The sequence below is a fragment of the Somniosus microcephalus genome, chromosome 10 (assembly GCF_052327205.1).
Source record: "Somniosus microcephalus isolate GS21.2 chromosome 10, FLI_Smic_1.0, whole genome shotgun sequence".
NCBI lineage: Eukaryota > Metazoa > Chordata > Chondrichthyes > Squaliformes > Somniosidae > Somniosus > Somniosus microcephalus.
Genome location: NC_140996.1, coordinates 188,915,528 through 188,935,974, shown reverse-complemented (window position 1 = coordinate 188,935,974; position 20,447 = coordinate 188,915,528). Strand labels below are relative to the sequence as shown.

General features: G+C 46.5%; 1 long non-coding RNA gene across 1 annotated transcript in view; it reads left to right on the top strand.

Moving 5' to 3' along the window:
* Positions 1-19,973, top strand: part of LOC147111937 (uncharacterized) — a 111,108-nt gene extending 91,135 nt beyond the window's left edge. The window contains exons 3-4 of the long non-coding RNA XR_015079779.1: positions 3,944-4,037; positions 19,490-19,973. This is a non-coding gene — a long non-coding RNA (uncharacterized LOC147111937). The remainder of the gene's footprint in view (positions 1-3,943; positions 4,038-19,489) is intronic.
* Positions 19,974-20,447: the final 474 nt, after the last annotated feature.

Here is a 20,447-nt window from a genome sequence, read left to right as displayed (position 1 = left end):
ACCTGAGGAATTGTGACTGGAACTGAACACTATGCAATCATCATCAGTGAACAGCCCCACTTTTGACCTTATGATGGAGGGAAGGTCATTGATGAGGCAGCTGAAGATAGTTGGGCCTGCGATACTGCCTCGAAGAACTCCTGCAGTGATAGCCTAGGACTGAGATAACTACCACAACCATCTTCCTTTGTGCCAGGTCTGACCCCAGCCACTGGAGAGTTTTACCCTGATCCTCATTGACTTCAGATTTAATAGGGCTCCTTGGTGCCACACTCGGTCAAACGCTGCCTTGATGTCAAGGGCAGTCACTCTCACCTCGCCTCTGGAATTCAGTTCTTGGATCCATATTTGGACCAAGGTTGTAATGAGTTCTGGAACCCAGTGGTTTTGGCCAAAACTAATAATTGGTGAGCAGGTTATTGGTGAATAAATGTGGCTTGATAGCATTGTACGGTGGCTCCTTCCAGGAGGAATGAGGGATATGCCGGGCCATGATATTGCAGATTGCGGTGGTATACGATTCTGCTGCTGCTGATGGCCCACAGCACCTCAAGAATCCCCAGTTTTGAGACACTGGGGGCTGGATTTTCATTGAGGAGGCGTGTAGGAGGCGGGACTACAACTTTCGGGGTGGTAGTCCTGCCTCCATCGAGTTGTGGCCAACCCATGCGATTTTCATTTGATTGACCTTGTTGAGCCCGCCCAGCGGGCTCAGCAGGCCAATTAAGGGCCACCCGGCAACAGGTGACGTCACAGATTGACATGTCATTTGTCAAGAGCTTTTGACAGATGAAATATCAGCGTTTGACAGCTGTTTGAAGCTGTCAAACACTGACAATCTGTACACCAAGTTAATTCCTTCCTCTCACGCTGATTTAGAGATCTCTCCGGAACAGAAAGCTGAATGCTGCAACTTTTGACAGCTCGCAGCCATTCTGCTTTCTGTGCCGGTGAGATGAGGGACATCCCGAGACCTGAAGGAAGGAAGGCTGTAAAGGTAAGTAAATGTAAGTCAAACTTCTTTAAACACGTTACACACACCAAACACACTTACCTCTGCACTCATGCACCCATCACTCACCTGAACACCGGACATCTCGAACCCTTCAGCCTGACGGCCCGCCTCGCTAACTTGGCGTGGCTTGGAGCCGTCGGGAATCCCACACTTCAGCAATAAAAATAGGGATTAGGCTAAAACTGCCTGTTAACTACCTGTTAATAGGCAGTTAATTGGCACTAATCCCCTTCCCGCCTCGGGGAGGCAGGTCCCAGCACAGGTCGGGTATCCGCCCCCTTTGAAACTGGCATGGAGGCGGGTTGGGGGCAGGATGGGTTCGTGCCCCCTGATTTCGTGATTTTAACCCCCCACATGCCTCCAATCCTGCCTCCACAGCCCAATGAAAATCCTGCCCTAGATCTGTTTTTTAATCTATCCCACTTAGCATGGTAGTGCCACACAACACAATGGAGGGTATCCTCAGTGTGAAGATGGGACTTGAGCTTCACAAGATTTTGCAGTGGTCACTCCTACCAATGCTGTCATGGACTGATGCAATAGCAACAGGTAGATTGGTGAGGATGAGATTAAGTAGGTTATACCCTCGTGTTGTTTTTCTCACCACCTGCCGCAAGCCTTGTCTGGCAGCTATATCCTTCAGGACTCAGCCAACTCGGTCAGTGATGGTATTACCGAGCCACTGTTAATGAACATTGAAGTCGCCCATCCAGAGTATGTTCTGTGCCTTGGCTACCCTCAGTGCTTCCTCCAAGTAGTATTCAACATGGAGGAGTACAGATTCTTCAGCCGAGGGAGGGTGGTAGGTGGTAATAAGCTGGAGGTTTTCTTGTCCATATTTGACATGAAACCACAAGTCAATTAAGGACTCCCAGGCTACTTCCCCAACTGTATACTGCTATGCCCCCACCTCTGGTGGATCTGCCGTGCCGCTGAGTTAAGGCATACCTTGGGATGGTGATGGAGGAGTCTTGGACGTTGGCTTATAGATACGATTCTGTGAGTATGACTATGTCAGGCTGTTGCTTGACTAGTCTGTGGGACAGCTCTCCCAACTTTGGCATCAGTCCCCAGATGTTAGTGAGGAGGACTTTGTAGGGTTGACTGGGCTGGGTGGTTTATACTTGTTTCCCCTTTCTAGTGGCTTGACACAACTGAGTGGCTTGCTAGGCCACATCAGAGGGCTATTAAGAGTCAACTACGTTGGTGTGGGATTGGAGTCATATATAGGCCAGCCTGAGTAAGGATGGCAGGTTTCCTTCCCTAAAAGTCATTAGTGAACCAGTTGGGTTTTTATGATAATCAGTCACTTTTACTCGTCCCAGCTTTGTATTTCCAAATTTTTAAAACTGAATTCAAATTCGCAAACTGCCATGATAGGATTTGAAATCATGTTCCTTGGATTATTTGTTGAGGAACATTACCACTATGCTACCGTACCATAAAAAGGGCACATTTTGAAACTCATTGCCCAGTCTTTGAGAGTAAGTTCTCTTAAAAATGTGTTGCCTTGTTTTGAGAATGACTGAGAATTAATTTAAAATTTTTGATTATTTTTGTTTCTTTAATTTTTCACCTTCTACCATTGTGGGGAGTTTAACTTTATAATTAAGCACCCTAAACTAGTAGTATCCCAGGAATCTTTCTTTTCCTTAAGGAGCTGGAGGACAAGGAGATGTCCACAGAATGTGTGGAGGCAGATCTCCCCAACCCGCTGTTACTTGAGAAGGCAAGCCTATATATCCTATGACAGTTACTTGGACAGATCGGAGGAGATCTGCTTCTGCTACCTAATTTCCACCAAGGAGGCATTCTCAGATATTTGCTATCACCTGCTGTCCAACTTGCAAACTTTATTTAGGATGGGAGCAGTTCTTTCCATGGCTGTGAAACTCACCACTGCCTTGAACTACTAAGTAAATGTCTCCTTTCAAGTTGCCTTGGGGGGAATATCTGCCAGATCAGCCAGACTCCAGTGCATCACTGTATACAGCAAAAATCATGCTGCCTTCTTTGCCACGCCAACAACTTTATCACTTTTCTAACAAAAAGCCACTAGCACAGGATAGGGCTTTGCACATGTACCCAGAATGCAGAGCCTCATCACTGGAACTCGTTATGTTGTCATGTTTACTGACACGATAGATTTTATGAGTAGGAAGGGGTTCGATTCGAAAAAAGTACAGGTTGCATGTGACCATTAGTACCACATCATGCAATTGGATGCCAGATACCTTGGAAGTTGCCATGTGCATTCCTGCTGTGGCAGTTAATGGCACCATTACTTAGCAAAATATTTACGCTAGATTGATGAATGGATCTTTGGGAGTCAGGAATATCTTCTTGGTTAATGCCTCTATTACGATATAAATAGAGCATACCATAGGTATGCTGAAGCAAAAGCTCCACTGGTTAGACACATCTGGGAGTGTCATATTGTATGGCCCTGCAGAGGTCTTTAAAATAATAGCGGTATGTTACATGATGCACAATTTTGCCCCCAGAAGAGGAGTCACTATGCAGCATGACAGCAAATGGTCAGGCAAATCTTAAAAAGGTTGACAATAGTGATCCTGAGGCATAAGAGGGAAATCGGGCGCCATCAAATGGACAACAATTTCAATTACATTTTTAAAATTTCCCCAGCATAAACAATCTGACTAAATATTTCCAATGAACTGATGTACATCATGCCCAACGTCGCCCCCTGCTTGACCTTATCTACCATGCATTGCTATTCATTCATTTCCTGCTACAGAAATCTACTGCATTACAAATGAACTTTGCACAAAGTGGAAATGCACTTTAAATAATTTATTCACCTAATAGCATTTGTTCTGTTCTAAATTAGTGCCCCCCACGTCCCCAGGTTCCCCCTTGGTAGATGTATATGGTTTGTATCTAATACTAATTTAATGTTTCTTATAGGTGCGAGCCCAGTGGGAGGAGGATGTCAGGTGGCTGGCTGCTCGATCTTAAAGGTTGGCTCTTGGGAAGATGGTGGCTCAGTTCCTTCTTAAAGGTAATGGCCTAGTTCCTCCTTTACAGGCTCATGGGATAAATTTGCAATTGATGGTGCCATGTCCGAAGCTGTAATGGCAGCCTGAGCCAAACTCTTTATGGCTCCACAAAGGTCTTTATAGTGGGCTGGCTGAGCAGCATGGATGTTGCCTCGTTGCAGCTCTCTGTGCAGGGTGCCCCCTTGAATTCGAGAATGACAACCTTCCGTTGCTGTACCTCATGCTGTTGCACTCACACTTTCTTCAACCATCTCCCTCTTCTCACCAGTTTGGCAGCTCAGCTGTTGACCAGTCATACACTGGTTAGTTCCCCTTTAATGGTGAGAAAGTGCCCTTTAAATCAGTGTTGGCCAATACGTTTGCCATTAGCTACATGTGGTGAATTGGGAATCCAGATGTGAAAAATTGCATTTCTGAACAGTAAATAAAATATGAATAATAGACATCATCATTGGGCATGTGATCACAATACTCATATTCACACAGCGTATGCATGTGTACTTTAACATTTTTGTGCGTTTGTTAGTAAAATGGCAAGGCAAAAAGCGGAGTGTGTGAGTACTTTTTGATTGATCTGAGTGCTTTATTTTCTTGGTCACTGAATGGATGTTTGTTAAATAAATATACACATGTGAAGTAGGTTTACCTGTATTGTGTGAGTGTACATAAGGCATTTTCTGCAATTATTAGTGCATGTGGCTAAAACTGTGTTGTGGTAGCCACATCTGTGCTTGTCAGTGATTGGACAACACTGCTTTAAATCTGTTGTTGTAGTAGATATCCCACTCCTGGGATTCCCTGCACAGTGCCCAATCCATGCAAGGAATGATATCTTCCTTTGCTTCAAATGTTTATCTATTCTTCATTTAAAAGATAGAATGATCTTTGACTCAACTACTCCTTTTGCCAAAGCATGTCATGCTCTAACAACTCTGCGACAAGAACATTTCTTCTAATCTCTCTCCTCACTAATGGAACTGCATGATATGTGAAGATTTTTAGGACATACAACATAGTCCCAAATAATAACAGGCGCAGACATTAGAGATAGATTAACTTTAGGAATTTATTGAACACTAAGCATTATGTCTATATACTCTAAAGTAGGATACCCATTGAGGACTAAGAACCTCTCCTATCCAAGGTAGTTCATAACCTTGAGTAATAAAGAGCATAAGATTCCATCCCATATTTAGAACTTTTATTAAACTGCACCTACTTTGGTCACAGGATATGATATACCGCTACCACCATATGCTGTCCATTTGTCTAAACCTGACTTAAAGCAGTTCTGTTCAGTTCTGCAGTGCTGTATATCACATGGCCTGTTTTTGGTGCAACTTGGAGTTGATGTCGGGAGTGCAATCACTGCAAGGACTGCAGTGGTTCAAGAAGAAGGCCCACCACTACTTTTTCAGGGTAACTATGGATGGGCAATAAATGCAGCCTTATCAGCTTGTGACCTTGTCAACATTGCCCACATTCCGTAAACTTATTTAAAAAAAATAATACCGGTGAAAAATACCCCAGCTAGGGTCAATGACTTCAGAAAAGGAGGAAAGAAAACTACAGTAGATGGAAAAATTAAAATTGCTTATCTTTCACCTTTATGATGTTACCAGCCAACAGACCTGTTGATTCAAAGCAGTTTTGTGCAGCTGAACTTCAATTGAACCCAGGGATATTAATGTGGGAATGGTAATGATATCTGCTCATAACTAAGTGATTATTTAGGGCTGTTGATGCTAGATTTTTTTTCAAGGATTACATGAGGTGAAATATATTACAGTAAGTGCTGCCAACAAGCCCGGTGATCTGAATATGAACTGGCAATTCTTCAAAGCTTTTTTTTTTGCCATTCAAAACTAAGTTTCATTGAAAACTGCACAAAAGAATAATTTTTACATTGTTATTCAAATGAAAATCCATTCCAAGTCCAGTTGTGGTGTGCACAGAAACCAGAAAAACGTGTTGTTTATAGTACGTCCACTTGAAATGGACAAAACATTGTTATAAATCTAGAATCATAGAATCAAAGAAATTTACAGCACAGAAGGAGGCCATTTGGCCCATCGTGTCTGTGCCGGCCGAAAAAGAGCTATCCAGCCTAATCCCACTTTCCAGCTGTTGGTCCATAGCCTTGTAGGTTATGGCATTTCAAGTGCATATCCAAGTATGTTTTAAATGTGGTGAGGATTTCTGCCTCTACTACCCTTTTAGGCAATGAGTTCCAGACCCCCACCACCCTCTGGGTGAAAAAAAGTTCTCCTCAACTCCCCTCTAATCCTTCTACCAATTACTTTAAACCTATGCCTCCTGGTTATTGACCTCTCTGCTAAGGGAAATAGGTCCTTCCTATCCACTCTATCTAGGCCTCTCATAATTTTAAACACCTCATTTAAGTTTCCCTCAGCCTCCTCTGCTAAAGAAAACAACCCGAGCCTATCCAATCTTTCCTCATAGTTAAAATTCTCCAGTCCTGGCAACATCCTCGTAAATCTCTGTACCCTCTCTAGTGCAAACAAGTCCGTGATCTTACCTTTCGGTGCAAGTTGGGAGCAGTTCTGCTGGGTTCCAATCCCGCCCCCAACGACGTCCGACGCAAAGACGTTATTTTGCATCATTTGGTCTTGTTAAGCCCGCCCTGTGGGCTTGCCGGCAAATTAAGAGAAAACCAGTGTCCGATGACGTCAGTTGATGACGCGTCATCTGCCGGTTTTCTTAAAGGGGCCGCACATTTCTTTTTGACAGATGATTTTTCAGTGTTTGACAGCATTGATGTGCTGCAAACACTGCCAATCACTGTACAAAGGTGAGCCCTTGCACCCAGGCTCTCCAGTGACTCTCTTCTTAGGATAAAACAGATGGCAGCTGCAGGTGAGGTTACAGAAGCGATCTGTCACTGGTGAGAGAGGTTCTCCCAATGAGGTGGGACTACACAAACACTTCAAACCTTGTTACCTACAGAAAAGTCTAAATACATTAAAAATGATTTTCCCAACATTTTCTTACCTTTGAAACTCACCAGTGTTTGGATCCTTCACACCACTTCTGCAGCTGTCATCAATGCACAAACCTTACAGTAGACCCACAGCATGCCACCCTGACGTGGTGTCCGGACGTCGGGAAGCTCACAGTTCACCTGTCAAAATTGGAAAAAGCCTCTTAACTGCCTGTTAACTACCTGTTAACAAGCAGTTAAGTGCCTATAATCCTCTTCCCACTGCTAGATGTCGGATCCCTGCACAAATCAGGGACTTGACACTTGGGAAGATTGTATGGAGGCGGGTTGACAGCGGGTTCGGGACCTGCTGTCAATCTTTGCAATTTTACCAGCAGTCCCGCCTCCAAACCCGCCCCCTGAGCAGCAGCAAAATTCCCCCCCTACATCTTTCTTGTAATGTGGTGACCAGAACTGTACCCAGTACTCTAGCTGTGACCTAACTAGTGGTTTATACTGATTATAATATTTACAACATCGCTACACACACTCCTTTTGCCTAATAATAGGCATACAATAGGGAAAAATGCATCTTTTTCCTGATTTAAAAAAAAAGACTTCCTGAAGCACACTCATGTTAACATTGTCTTGAATGTTTGTTAAATAAATATACACATGTGAAGTAGGTTTACCTGTATTGTGTGAGTGTACATAAGGCAAATGACCCAGGAAGCTTAACAAAAGAAATTTGCAGCTGTAAGAAATTTAAAAATGAATTTGAAAATTTAAGTGCAATGATTTGCAGTCCTGATGTGAGTTCTCAGCCAATATTCTGTCATTAGAACAAAATGAATACTTTATCCCCGCCTCGTATTAGATGTGTGTTTGTATGTTGTACGATGGGTAACTAACTTGCCTCCTTCAGTGCTCCCTAGGCAGCGCTTCACGTGCTAGGAATTTGGGTGTAAAATGGATGGAAACCATGCGGGAGCATGCCCAAATACCTGATATGCACCCCCGGTGAGTGAGGCTCCATACTGGGAGTGCAAATTCATTTAAGTGATTTCGCCCCCGCCCCCCACCTTCCATATCCTATTACTGCTATGCTGGAAATGTTATGGTTTCTGACCCAATTATCTTTAAATAATTGAAGAATTTGTCCTTTCTTTCCTAAATTGTATCGCATTGATTCATGACATCTCTTGTCTTATTGATGTTGATATTATCTTCAGCTGGATAGTCCTTAACTATCAGGCCACATAAAATTAATATACAGCAGCAACTTGCATTTATAAAGCATTTTAATGTAGAAAAAACATTCCAAGGTGCTTTGCAAAGCAAGAAAGGGAATAGGCACCAAGCCTTCATGAGGGAGTTAAGAAAGACTAAAATATGAGATAAGTTTTAAGGAGGCTTTTAAAGGCAGGGAGTGAAGTAGAGAAGTAGTGGTGTTTGGTGAGGGAGTTCCAGAGAATAGAGCTGAGACAGCTAAAGGCTCTATCAGTGATGGTGGAGCAGAGGGGAAAAGGACGTAAAGCTGGAAGAGGTAGAGGGTGGTGGGTTGAAGCTATGGAGGGATTTGTAAATGAGGACAGGGATTTTATATTCAACACATTAGCAGGCAGGGATCCAGTGCAGATCAGTGAGGTCAGGAGTGAGGGGTAAGGTGGACTTTGTTTGGATCAGGATTTGGATGGCTGAGTTCTGAAAAAGTTGGAATTTATGGAGGGTGAACGTTACAAATTCAGGCCTGCTGTAGATAACTTCTCAGATTCCGTGATGTCATTTATTTCCGTAAGTGGATCCTATGTTTCCCTACATTCCATAGTGACTCACACTACCTGATATCTAATTATATGATAGTATAACCCAGTAGATGTAAAAATGCATTCCACTTGACATACGAATTGTATAATGTGTCCTTCTCAGGTGCTTTTCCAATCTTACACTTTAGTGAAATGAGGCAAACATGAAACATTAGGCTGTTTTATTTTCAGACAGCAAATGAAGAGACAGATCAACAGATATGCCGGGCTCACTTAATTCAGTCAATACAGCTTAATACAAAATAATGAACATGCTACACTTTCCCACATCAGTGGGTCATTTTGCTTGAGTTGAACAATATTGGTCCAGAATTTGCTGTCTGGATGACGGCGAACTGGCAGCGTTCACCATCATTCTGCCTTTGAAACTGACCGCAACTTTGGGATTTGGCGCATTAAATCCTGAATCCCCCCACAGAGCCGGCAATCAATGTAATCAATCAAATGAGGGAAACCAATGAAAATTTCAGCTCTTCCACAGATGTTAAATTCCCCACTAAAAGTTAGATCCAAAGGGATTAGGTGTAACAGGGGTTGTAACAGCGTATTGATTGCTAAGCAAAGGTTATGGCCCTGAAAAATGAATTTAAATTTTGTGCAGTGTCAAATTTATCCATTTTAATAATTAAAATTTTTAAGAAACTTTTAAAACAAATGTTTTTTTTTGAAGTTTCTTCATCTTTATTTCAGGTTTGCCTTTCCCCCATGTGAGAGCCCCAATCTTTGTCTTGCTCTCTAACATTTTAAAAAAGTTAGGGGGAAAAATTTGGTAAGTTATCACCTCTCATTAGCGCCTCCAGGGGGGCGCTAATGACTTACCGCCCAAGCACGGTGATTTTAGCGCCGCCCGCGAAATTGACCTGGTAGTTTGTGGTGGCACTAAACACTACCGCCATGATCTCCTGCGCCTGGAGATCGTGACGTCATCGAAGCGGCATCGCCCCGGACCGGGAATTGATTCACGCTCCCTACCTCAGCGCCTGGCTCTAGGAACGACAGGTAGAGAGGGGGATGGTTTGCAGTTGGCTGGGAGCTGGGGGAGCGCTATTTAAAGGCGTGTGTTTCCTGCTTTTTCCTGTCGGCAAAAGATTCTGCATACGCAGGTTGAGAGAGGGGGAGAGTCGTCTGGAGACATTTAACGCTGTCCTAGAAGGAGTTTTGTTCCTCAGCAAGACTTTGCAGGTTCCCATTTCTGTCAGCTTTATTACTACCACATTTAGAAGATTAAATGGGGGCTGTACTAGCATGGGGCCTCGTCCTCCAGCTTCACCGTCAGAGGCAGCGGAGAGAGAGAGTGGAAAAAGTGGCCAGAGGGAGGTGGGCCAACAGGGCTCTGCACAGGAGACCTTACCCTCCCAGGGTATTCCGGGAGCAATTCTCATATATCCAAATGTCTGAGGAGCAGTGTTTTAGAAGGCTCCGCTTCAGCAAGGAAGTGATCACAGAACTCTGCTATCTCCTGTAGCCAGAGCTCCAGCCACAGCTCAGGATCAGGACGTCTCTGTCGGTGGCAGTGAAGGTGACAGTGGCTCTCAATTTCTACGCCAGCGGCTCCTTCCAGGCTTCAACAGGGGATATTACGAACATCTCCCAGTTCACTGTCCATTGTTGCATCTGGGCGGTCACAAATGCTCTCTACAAAAGGAGACGCCAGTACATCTCATTCCCCATGACCCGAGACAAACAGCGTGAATGCGCATGTGGCTTCGCTAGGATAGCGGGCTTCCCCATGGTTCAGGGTGCCATTGACTGCATGCACGTGGCATTGCGAGCACCTCATGAAAATGCAGAGGTTTTCCGCAACCGCAAAGACTTCCACTCTCAATATCCAGTTGGTTTGCGACCACAGACAGCGCATCCTCATCATCAATGCCCGCTGTCCTGGCAGCAGCCATGATGCATTCATCCTGCGCCAGACTGGTGTCCTAGACCAGTTCCAACCACCGCAGCCACCTCAAGGCTGGCTCCTCGGGAACAAGGGTTATCCACTGTGCACCTGGCTGAAGACACCACTTCATAACCCCAACACTCCTGCTGAGCTCGCATACTAGGAACCTGATTGAGCAGACGATCAGCGTGCTGAAGCAACGGTTCTGGTGTCTTGACCACTCTGGAGGAGCCCTGCAGTACTCCTCTGATCGAGTATCGGTTTTCATTGTTGTGCGCTGCATGCTTCACAACCTTGCAATTCTGAGGACCCAGCTATTGCCACCAGGCATTGGTGCACCACCTCAGGAGGAGGAAGAGGGAGAGGAGGAGGAGGATGAAAAGGAGGATGAGCAGTAACAACGTGGGAGGGAGGCGCTCAATGTTGTTTCTGCAAGGGCCGTTCGTGAACGCCTCATAAGACACCGCTTCTGATGAATGGCAGAGAAAATGGCTTTTGGGATCAACAAGCACATCATTACAGCCATCCCGCAGACCCTATTACCGGGCAATGCTCCAATGAGTACCATGAGGAAATTTGTAACGTTTCAATAAAAATTTTTATTTTTCTGACCAACTGTGCACAACCAATAACAAACAAACACAACAATTCATTAACAAACAAAACTGGTTCTTACCACATCGAAATAAGTCTTAACAGAGTGAGCAATATATTTACATACACATCCAACAAACATTCCCCCCATATGTTAGAGAAATTTTAGTTATTCGCCCTTCGAGAATTCTCCCTCCCCTTCGCACTTCCCCCCTTCCAACCCTAATGCTGCTCCGTAATGTGGCCCCAGTGGCTGCAGCAAGGCTGGCGGAAGGCTGCTGAATCTCGGAGCCAGAGATTGCAGATGGCCTTAAAGGACGCCCTCGACCAGCTCTGGGGCTAGAGGGCCAGGCTGCAGACTGCACCAACTCTGCATGGGCGGCAGCAGTCTGGGCTGGCTGGGTTACAGGCTGTGGCAAGTGCAATGGTGGAGTGGCAGTGGTGGCATGAGGAATGCTGTAATCCTGAGAGAGGACAGCACCTTCCTGCTTGACCGACGCACTGCCACTCCCCCGGGGCAGAACCTCAGCATCCGGAGCAATCTGCTCGAGGACAGATTGCTGGCCTGCTGTGGCACAGTGAGATCCCCAGTGGACAGTGGTCGACCCAGCTACAATGGCAGCAGGAAGCGTTTGTGTGGCATCAATCTGAGACTGCATGAGAGCAGTCTGCGATTGGATGGCACCAACCAATGACTCGATTCCAGCAGCAAGCCGTTGCGTTGCCTCGGCCTGTGCTGCAATAGATGCTGCCACCTCACCCATTGCATGCGACATGAGGTCTGGGTCCCCACGGTCTCTCTGCAATTCAATCATCCTCTGCAACGAGGCAAGGATGGGTTCAAGGGTTTGCGCACAGATGACAGCTGTGTTGGCAGCGGACTCCTCCACGCTCCTAGCCAGTGCACCATGCTCTCGGACACCCTTGCCATTGCATCCATGAGCTCAGTATGCATGCTCATCGCCTGAGTATTCATCGCCACGATATCAAGGTCCTTATCTGAGTCCTGTGCAGCAGAACTCATGTGCGCACTCGCCCTCTGGGGGAGATGGCCCCCGAGCTTCTCTTCCCCCATGGTGTTGCTGCAGCCCGCTGGATCCCGGAGCTTCACCCACATCAGATCCAAATCCCCTGCTCCACTCCAGTGAACGCGTGGCCCCAGTATCGGATGTCTCGCCCTTGGGAGATGCAGGCGGTGAGGCGCCGGCTTGGTGTTTCTCCTCTCCCGCGTCGCTGCCACTGGGAGGCTGAGGGACAGGCTGGTCAGATGGTGGCTCACTATCTGAAAGCAGGAAGGTACAAGAGTGGCTTTAATGTAAGGGCAGGGGGGCAGGAAGGGAACAAGGAATGGAGACAGTTGTAGGGGGTGGCGTGTGGTGGTCAGTCGGTTATGCCTCTGACTGCCCGTGAGCGGTTCGAATCGCTCCCACGCCCCTGAGGTTCTCGACACCGGACTTAGGTACAGGTAGCGATACAGAAAAGACTCAAGTAGACAGGTGGTTTGGATGTAAGCAAAACTCAGGATTTTATTAAACCGGAAAAATTAATACAGTCTTAAGAGAAAGTTACCAGCATATGAAATTACAGGCAAATACAATTAACTATACTTATACAGGGAATGGGGAACACACGGCACATCGAGGGAAAACAACTACCTTAACAATCCCCTTATCCTTATCCCACCCCCTATACCTAACTAGATTAAGCTATGAGGGGCCAGAATTTATGCTCACCAAGAAAAGGGTTTGTTGGACTCAAAACAGCGGTAAGGTTCGGGGTTCGCTCTTGGTGCTCTCTGGAGCCTGCCGTCGTCACGTGGTCTCCGAGTGCTGCAAGGGCGTTGTCCAGGTTCGAGTACCCCAAAGTTAAAGTCTCTGTTTGGGTACTTTACCTTGCAGGGATGATTCTTCATCGCCAGCCCGCAGTTTGAGTTGGTGTGCAGATATTCGCAGGTCGGCCGAGGCTGAAGGCCCGATAATTCGAAGCCTACCCTCAGTCCGTCTCCTCAGGTGGTCTTCCTCAGGTGGTCTTCCTCAGTTGGTCTTCCCTCCTCCCCTCGTCGCGTCCCGCCTCGCCTGGCCTGAATTGTCCGTGTCCGCCTGATGCAATGCCGGGGCGATGGAGTGGCAAAAGGCACAGGCAAAGGCCAGGGGATAAGCGCGGGACGGGGAAAGAGCGACAGCCACGAGGGCGGGCAGAGGGAGAAGGGAAGAGAAGAGCAGAGCAGCCCAAGATTGCTACCCGGGGGCCTTCAATTATACTCTTTTTGAAAACGCTTATCTGCGTGCCAAATCAGGTTAGTTCTTTGTCTTAATCTTGGTGGGCTATTTTAAATAATGGTAGCAATCCATACTAACTGTTTTTAGATGGCCGGTAATCGCGTCTACCGGCCCGATAATTGACTTGTATTGTCATGAATGTTCCTTGATGGGCCTGTCCAGCCTCGATGGTTCTCTTAATCTGTTTGCGATTATATATGTAAACTGCTTGATGGCCTTAACTATAGGCCTAAACTGAATTTAGATTTGTCTCCAATTCGGCCTAATGCATAATTCAGAGTCCTGTCTGGTTTCAAAATACAAAGTCTCTCTTCACAGAAACCTGCAGCTTGGGTTTCGATCCACAAGCTGTCTGTGTTGCAGAGTCCATTTTAAAATCTCACAGGCTTTCTGCCACGAGGCACTGACGCCATCTTGGGTACCCTTTTTGACTTAAAATGTCCACGCAAGGTCCCGTTTATTAATAACAACCTTTGGGGAAATGTAGAAATTTTGCAAATCCTACACAGTATAGTTAGATGGAAAGTGGGAAAGGCTGGTGCTGTGAGGGAGAAGTGGTATGAGAGAGGAGAGAGAGATGATGAACATACCGTTGCTGTCCCCAAGGGGGTCGACCTCTCCAACTACCACAGCGCCAACGACATGACTCGCGATGAGTCTGTGAACTCGCTCCTCCAGCTGTGTGAGGGGGTGCAGCTCTGCTTGACCTCTTCCCGTGCATTGTTGCTCCCTCCAATTATGTGAAAGCTTGGCCTGCAAGAAAAAGGACAGCGTGTAAGTGAGAGTGCAGCCATGTGTTTGGCAGATGTGCCTACTTGAATAGCCGTTAATGTCTGCAAGGTGTGGGATGTGGATGTGACTTTTAGTAGATGGGCATATTTGTTGGGTGAGTGTTGGGGATTTGGCACTTTACACCATCTGGACGCAGAGTGAGGCTGAGATGGTGGGATGTAGAGGTATTTCATGCATCTACTCGCCCATACCACCCGAGTGAGGCCATTGAACTTCTTGCAACACTGTGTTTGAGTCTTTTGAACCAGGCTCCTGGACGAAACGTACTGGGCAACCTCCCGCCACACCCTTGTAAACTCCCGGGGCAATGGCCTCCTGCCAGTGTCTGGAAACAGCACTGTCCATCGGCGTTCCACAGCGACAACCAGAGCCACCAATGCATGGTCGCTAAACCGGCGATCTCTCTCCCTGGGCTTCTTAGTGAGTAGCCATGATAATCTTTGGTGAAGATTTGTACCTCTTTGCAGGCCCAGGTCAAACGCAGCAATGAGCAGGGTGTGGTTGTGCAGCATGATGGACCTTCCTCTTTAAGAACTGGAAGGTGCCAGTATGTCTGAGTACAAAGTCATTGACTTCGCCTGAGCTTGAGTAGCACTCTGAGGTAGCGCCCTGTTCCCCGACGTTAGCGCCCTAAGAGAGATGTGTAGCACTTGATTTAGTGCTCCAATTACCTCCAGGGGGGGCGCTAGAGATGAATTTCCCGGTCGCCGGCGATAATTTGCGCCGGGTGCTAAATTTTGCGCCCAGTCGGTATTAGCGCCCCAAAAAGGGCAATACCAAATTTTTCCCCTTCAGAATTTTAAGAGCTTACTCACTTCCTTGGTTGCTGTCTGTGAGAATTCTGCGTTTTGATTGGCTGCTTCGACAGCTTGTTGACGTCACAGCAGCTTGCACTAGGGGATTCCCACTATACTCCATTGATTTGAACTACGCGTCAGAAAACCCAATCTTCTTGACACAGAAATTGCGAGATCTTTGTGCAAAGCTTACTTCGGGGCCAGTTGGCAAACGCCCTTGTTTCACTGCTGTAGACAAATTCTGGGCCAGTAACTTCTAACTATCCACCTGACTCATAACCTTGTGAATCTGGCCAAAGCCTGCCCTTGCAAGTTTCTGTCTAAAGACATAATTGTTAGGGGGGAATTTTTCAGGGGGTCAGCGGGTGTGTTCGGTGGCAGGTTAGGTGTTAACATTCTTTTTTGACAGCGAGTCGAGACCCCGCTGTCAACCCACCGCGATGTGACTTTCCCAGATGTCGGGTCTGTCAGAGCTGAACAGACCTGACATGCAGCGGCGGGGGAGGCAATTCTGGTCATTATGATGTTGTTAATAGCCCATTAAAAAGTATTTTGAGCTCACCGTACCATTTTACGAGGTCGCCCACGAGGTCCACACTGCTCGGGAGTTGTATGACCATGGAATCATCTCTTTACTTGACAGCTGCAAATGTGCTATAAAAGCTCCTATCTCACAGCTGTTCACTTTCCAAGCTCAGAGTCTGTTGCTCACTGCATTTAGAAGACAGATTGAGCTTTATGCAGGTTGCAAGTGTTTGGAGCAAACTCTCTATCCAGCCTCATCGAATGTAATCAACTTAAAATCATTCTACACAGCAGGCTGGAGCCAGCAGCGGGGTCGGGACCCGCCACCGACATCGCCCACCACGGACCCGCCGAGGTCGGGGAAACCACGGCCACTGTGTTTGTTTCAGTTTGGTTTTATCTCCATGTTCACAACTAGTGGGGAGGGACGGTGCCTGACATCCCTTGGCAATCGTCCGTGATCAGGGACTTCTGAACACAAGGGGGTCGATTTTAACTCGGGTGCGGGGAATTGTTGGGTTCCCCGAATTTGGTGTTTCCCACACAAATCTAAATGGGTGTGTGAGATTGATGCAATTTTAACTCAATTGGCCAATTGATTTCCAACATGTGGGAACCCTTGGCAAATGAGTATTTCCAGTCAGAAAGTCACATAATATGACATCATTATTGCTGCTGCATTTAGGGTCTGCAACAAGCCTTGCTTCTTCTGCAGGCCACCAACCTTTTGGCATTTGCTGATACACTGAGGTGGAAGCAGAATGGCAAGAGAAAGATCGAGGTCTGCACCCCGTTTTGACGACGTTGCCCTGCAGGCTTTAGTGGAGGGAGCAAGAGCTCACAAGGAGGTGCTCTTCCCTTCATCAGGGAGGAAGATGCCTCCCCAGCAGACAAAGGCTGCGTGGCTGCAAGTGGCAGAGGAGGTCAACTCCTTATCGGCTACCCGCAGAACCTGGATACAGTGCAGGAAGAGATTTCCTGACCTTCAGCACGCTGGAAAAGTGAGTATGAATTTCCCATCACCCTCAACTGATCTCCATTGCCTCTCCTTACCAGCACTCAGTTTTAGCAATCTCTTCCTCCACATCCCACTTGACACTGACATCCATGCACTCTTACCCATTCCCTCTCTCTCTATGCTCACATTCACCTAACTATTTGACTATGCAGCCCTCACACCCCCTATCACTCTGATGCTATGAAAGCAACTGACAACACACAGGAAGGGCCGTTGGTCTTGCCACCTCACTCCATCTTTGTCTCCTTCTAAGCATCTATGCTATGGATTCTGTACACTCACTCCTTCATTCTCACTCAAACTCCACTTGTCTCCCTCATTGCAGGAAAAGAGTGCTCACAATAAAAGAGAACGAGCGAGGACAGGAGGAGGGCCACCATCAGTAGCCCGCCTCACCCCCTGGGAGGAGGCGGTCCTGGAGATCATAGGACTGGAGGATGAGGTGCAAGTGGGGGACGGACAGACGGGTGCATCACAACAAGCTGGTGACAGAATAGTTTTCCATCTCTCTCATTGACATTGCATGAGTCGCTGGTAATGATTTTGAAGCTATAACAGATGGACCTATGATCATCTGCAATGTGCATGTAACCTTGACCTCACATCTCTAACTCTTTCCTTTACTCCCCCACAGGACTATTGAGAGCCCCCATCCCCACTGTCCAGGAGGAAGAGCCTGAGCTTCCAGACTCCTCAGAGGAATCTGCAACCTCTGAGGGCGCAGCGTCAGCAGAATTCAGCGCACCCAGCACCAGCACAGACACTCGCACCTCGGTGGGACCTTCGGGACATAGAGTAGTGTTGTCACCTGGTGTATCACAGATCACAAGTGAGCATCAGCAGATTGTGGAGACAGGGACAGCAATGGAGAGTGCTAGTCGGAGGGCGCAGGACTCTGCCAGCTCGGCTCAGCTGCATGTCGACCCTCTGCCTCTGGGTCCATCCATAAGATCAGCGGGGCTGGAACTCCAGGAACAGATGCAGGAGTCTCTGGCAGGTTTTGTCTCCAGGGTCGATGCGAGTGTGGAGCGAATGGAGGAGTCCATAGCGAACATGAGCAGAGCCTTTGTGGAGTCATTGGCGCATGAACGCATCACCATGGAAAGGATGGCAACCTCCATGGAGGAGATAAGTCGCTAGGGTATGGGAAACATGGTGAGTTTTCATAATAGAATGACATCTCTTGAGGAGCGATGGGCATCTATTGAACAGAGAAACCAGATCTTCATGGAAGTCCTTCTGAGTAGGACTGCCAGTGCAGATACGGGTCCCCATGGCCCCCTGATGTGCAGCAAGGTGCTCTCAAGCCACTTCCAAGCGCTGGCCCCTTCTGGCCTGTGCAGCTTCAGGTGGGTGAGCAACAGCCTGGCGCTCCTGTTGCTGCTACTGTTGTTCCTGGTTCTGCTGGTGCTGCAGCTGGTGTTCGAGCTCATCTAATGCCCAGAAGGGAAGGAAATAAATGGCTCCCATGCTTCTGGTATATGCCTCTGTTGAGGAAGCGCTGAGTGAAGGTGGCGAGCGGGGTTTCTCAGGAGGTCACACTGGAGATGTGTGTGAGGCTCCAACTTTCCACAGGTGTGGTTAAACCTGGTAAAAGTTGCCCCAGGCCTGAAACAACAAAGTCCTGCCACCTGCAAATGATGACTGATCAAATCTCCTCCTTAATGGTTGACCTGCAGCTGATAGTCAGCAAGACAATAGTGCTCACGCCAGGTTTCACAGGTGTGATCCCCACCAGGCGTGTTTTACATGGGAAAAGGGTTAAAAATGCAAGGGCCTGTTGAAATGGGATTATAAAGGCCAATTATTGCTGATAAAGGGCCTTAAAGACCAGTCCCGCCTGTTGGAGGCGGGACTTATTCGAGACCATCAGACACGCCTTGGTTAAAATGGCTCGGGGTCGGGAACCAGGCCGGGGGGGGGGGTCCCGACCCCCAGTTTTTGTGATTTTAACCCCCCACACGCCTCAAAGCCCACCTCACGGCTGAGTTAAAATTGACCCCAATGTGTATGAGGTGTTTATCGATTACAGAGAGAGGATAATGAATTGTTAATTACTTTTGGTCTATGAGAAATCAACTACAATGTCTAGACCATTAACATTTTAACCACCTTTTGTCTCAGTGCCTTTTTTTAAACTTGGGGGTCCAGAATGATGGCTTTGGCCTTCTAAATGTTCAATTAGAGGAAATTTTGGCTCATCCATGAGACAGACAGTCTCCTCCATAGGTTCCCTCCTGCAGTGGGGAAGCACTTTGGCAGGTAGTCACTGAGCAGTGAAAAGGATAGGGCAGTGGGATTTTCTCTCTGGGTCCTGCTTACTAAGAACATAAGAAATAGAATATAAGAAATAGGAGCAGGAATAGGCCACTTGGCCCCTCGAGCCTGCTCCGCCAATAAGTGGGAGGGAATGTTTAGTCTACAAAGCAAAGCCGTTCCTTACCCATATCTGACCTGGAATTGCTTCTGCCATCCTGGACCTTAAGGAAGAATCAAGATGATGCTGAGTCTGGAGCAGGTTTCACACTTCAAAATGTAATGCGATGATAGAAGAGGCTGCACAAAATCTTTAAAGTAGAGATTAAGCTTGACGAACATTAAATAAAATTGTCTTCTTAGCAGCCAGAAACCTAGCAGCCAATAAACAGTTTATGCAGTAGTGATTTGTTAGTCTGAGATTATGCTAATTAAAAATCTTGGAAACTTAGCACAGGCTTCCCTAACTTTGATATTAAGTTACTTCTTTATTGTAATTTTTGTCTAGTGTTTTTAGCTATTTATCTTTCCTCTTTAGGTCTGTATATTGAACACAATTCTCTGGCTAAGAGGGGCAGACACGCAGTGAAGTCCCTGTAATGGGCTTTGGCAATGACGCACTGTAACCATCTGCAAGAAGGTTCACGACAGTGACTCTGGATGGCTGCCATTTTGTTTGTGTTGGGAAGTGCCCAGTTTCCATTTGAGGTCAGAACTTCTTGTACAAAAACAATCACAGACATGAACCCAAGTCCTGCCTCATAGATCCAGGGCATTACTGCACCAACTTAATGCGACACTTGTCTTCTTTATGCTATTATCTGTTTATATAACCTTCATTATTTAGAAATTCATTAATCTTACAGTGCGGATGTTTTGTTTCACTGGGATCCAGTCACATGCATATGCATTGTACAGTTTCCACTTTTGCAATAATTAATTACTGTGTTCCATCCATTAACTCAAACAATAGTGCTATTAGCGCTAATGCACCTTCTCTAGAATAAAGACCATTTATTGTTCACAGTGACTTTCTGTGTTATTTGGAAGGCGTTTGGATATACACTACTATGGCTGACTTGGCACCTTTGTGACAGCCAGACAAATGTTTTCCTGCGGCTTTGAGGAACACCTACAGCACGTCCTAGTCCAGACTCCTAAGTGGTTCTTTAGCCAGTCAGGGGTGGTGCTTTCAGTCTACAGCTTATACGTGTGCCTTAATTTCCTTGCAGTTTTTAACCACAATACAAAAGCAGTGGAGACTTATTTTTAGAGAAATAAGAATTCTGTCAGAATTACCAGGTGAGTAAAGTGTTGCTTTGAAAGAATTGTTTAAGCTTGCTTTATAATGTAACATTGGCAAAAATACTAACAATACAGGGTACTTTAAACTGAAAGGCATTTGTTGATGCTTGATGCTGTGTAGTCTTTACTATATTTGTGATGTATAATACACTTTTTATTAAAATCTCCAAACTGGAATAAAGTATAGGAAT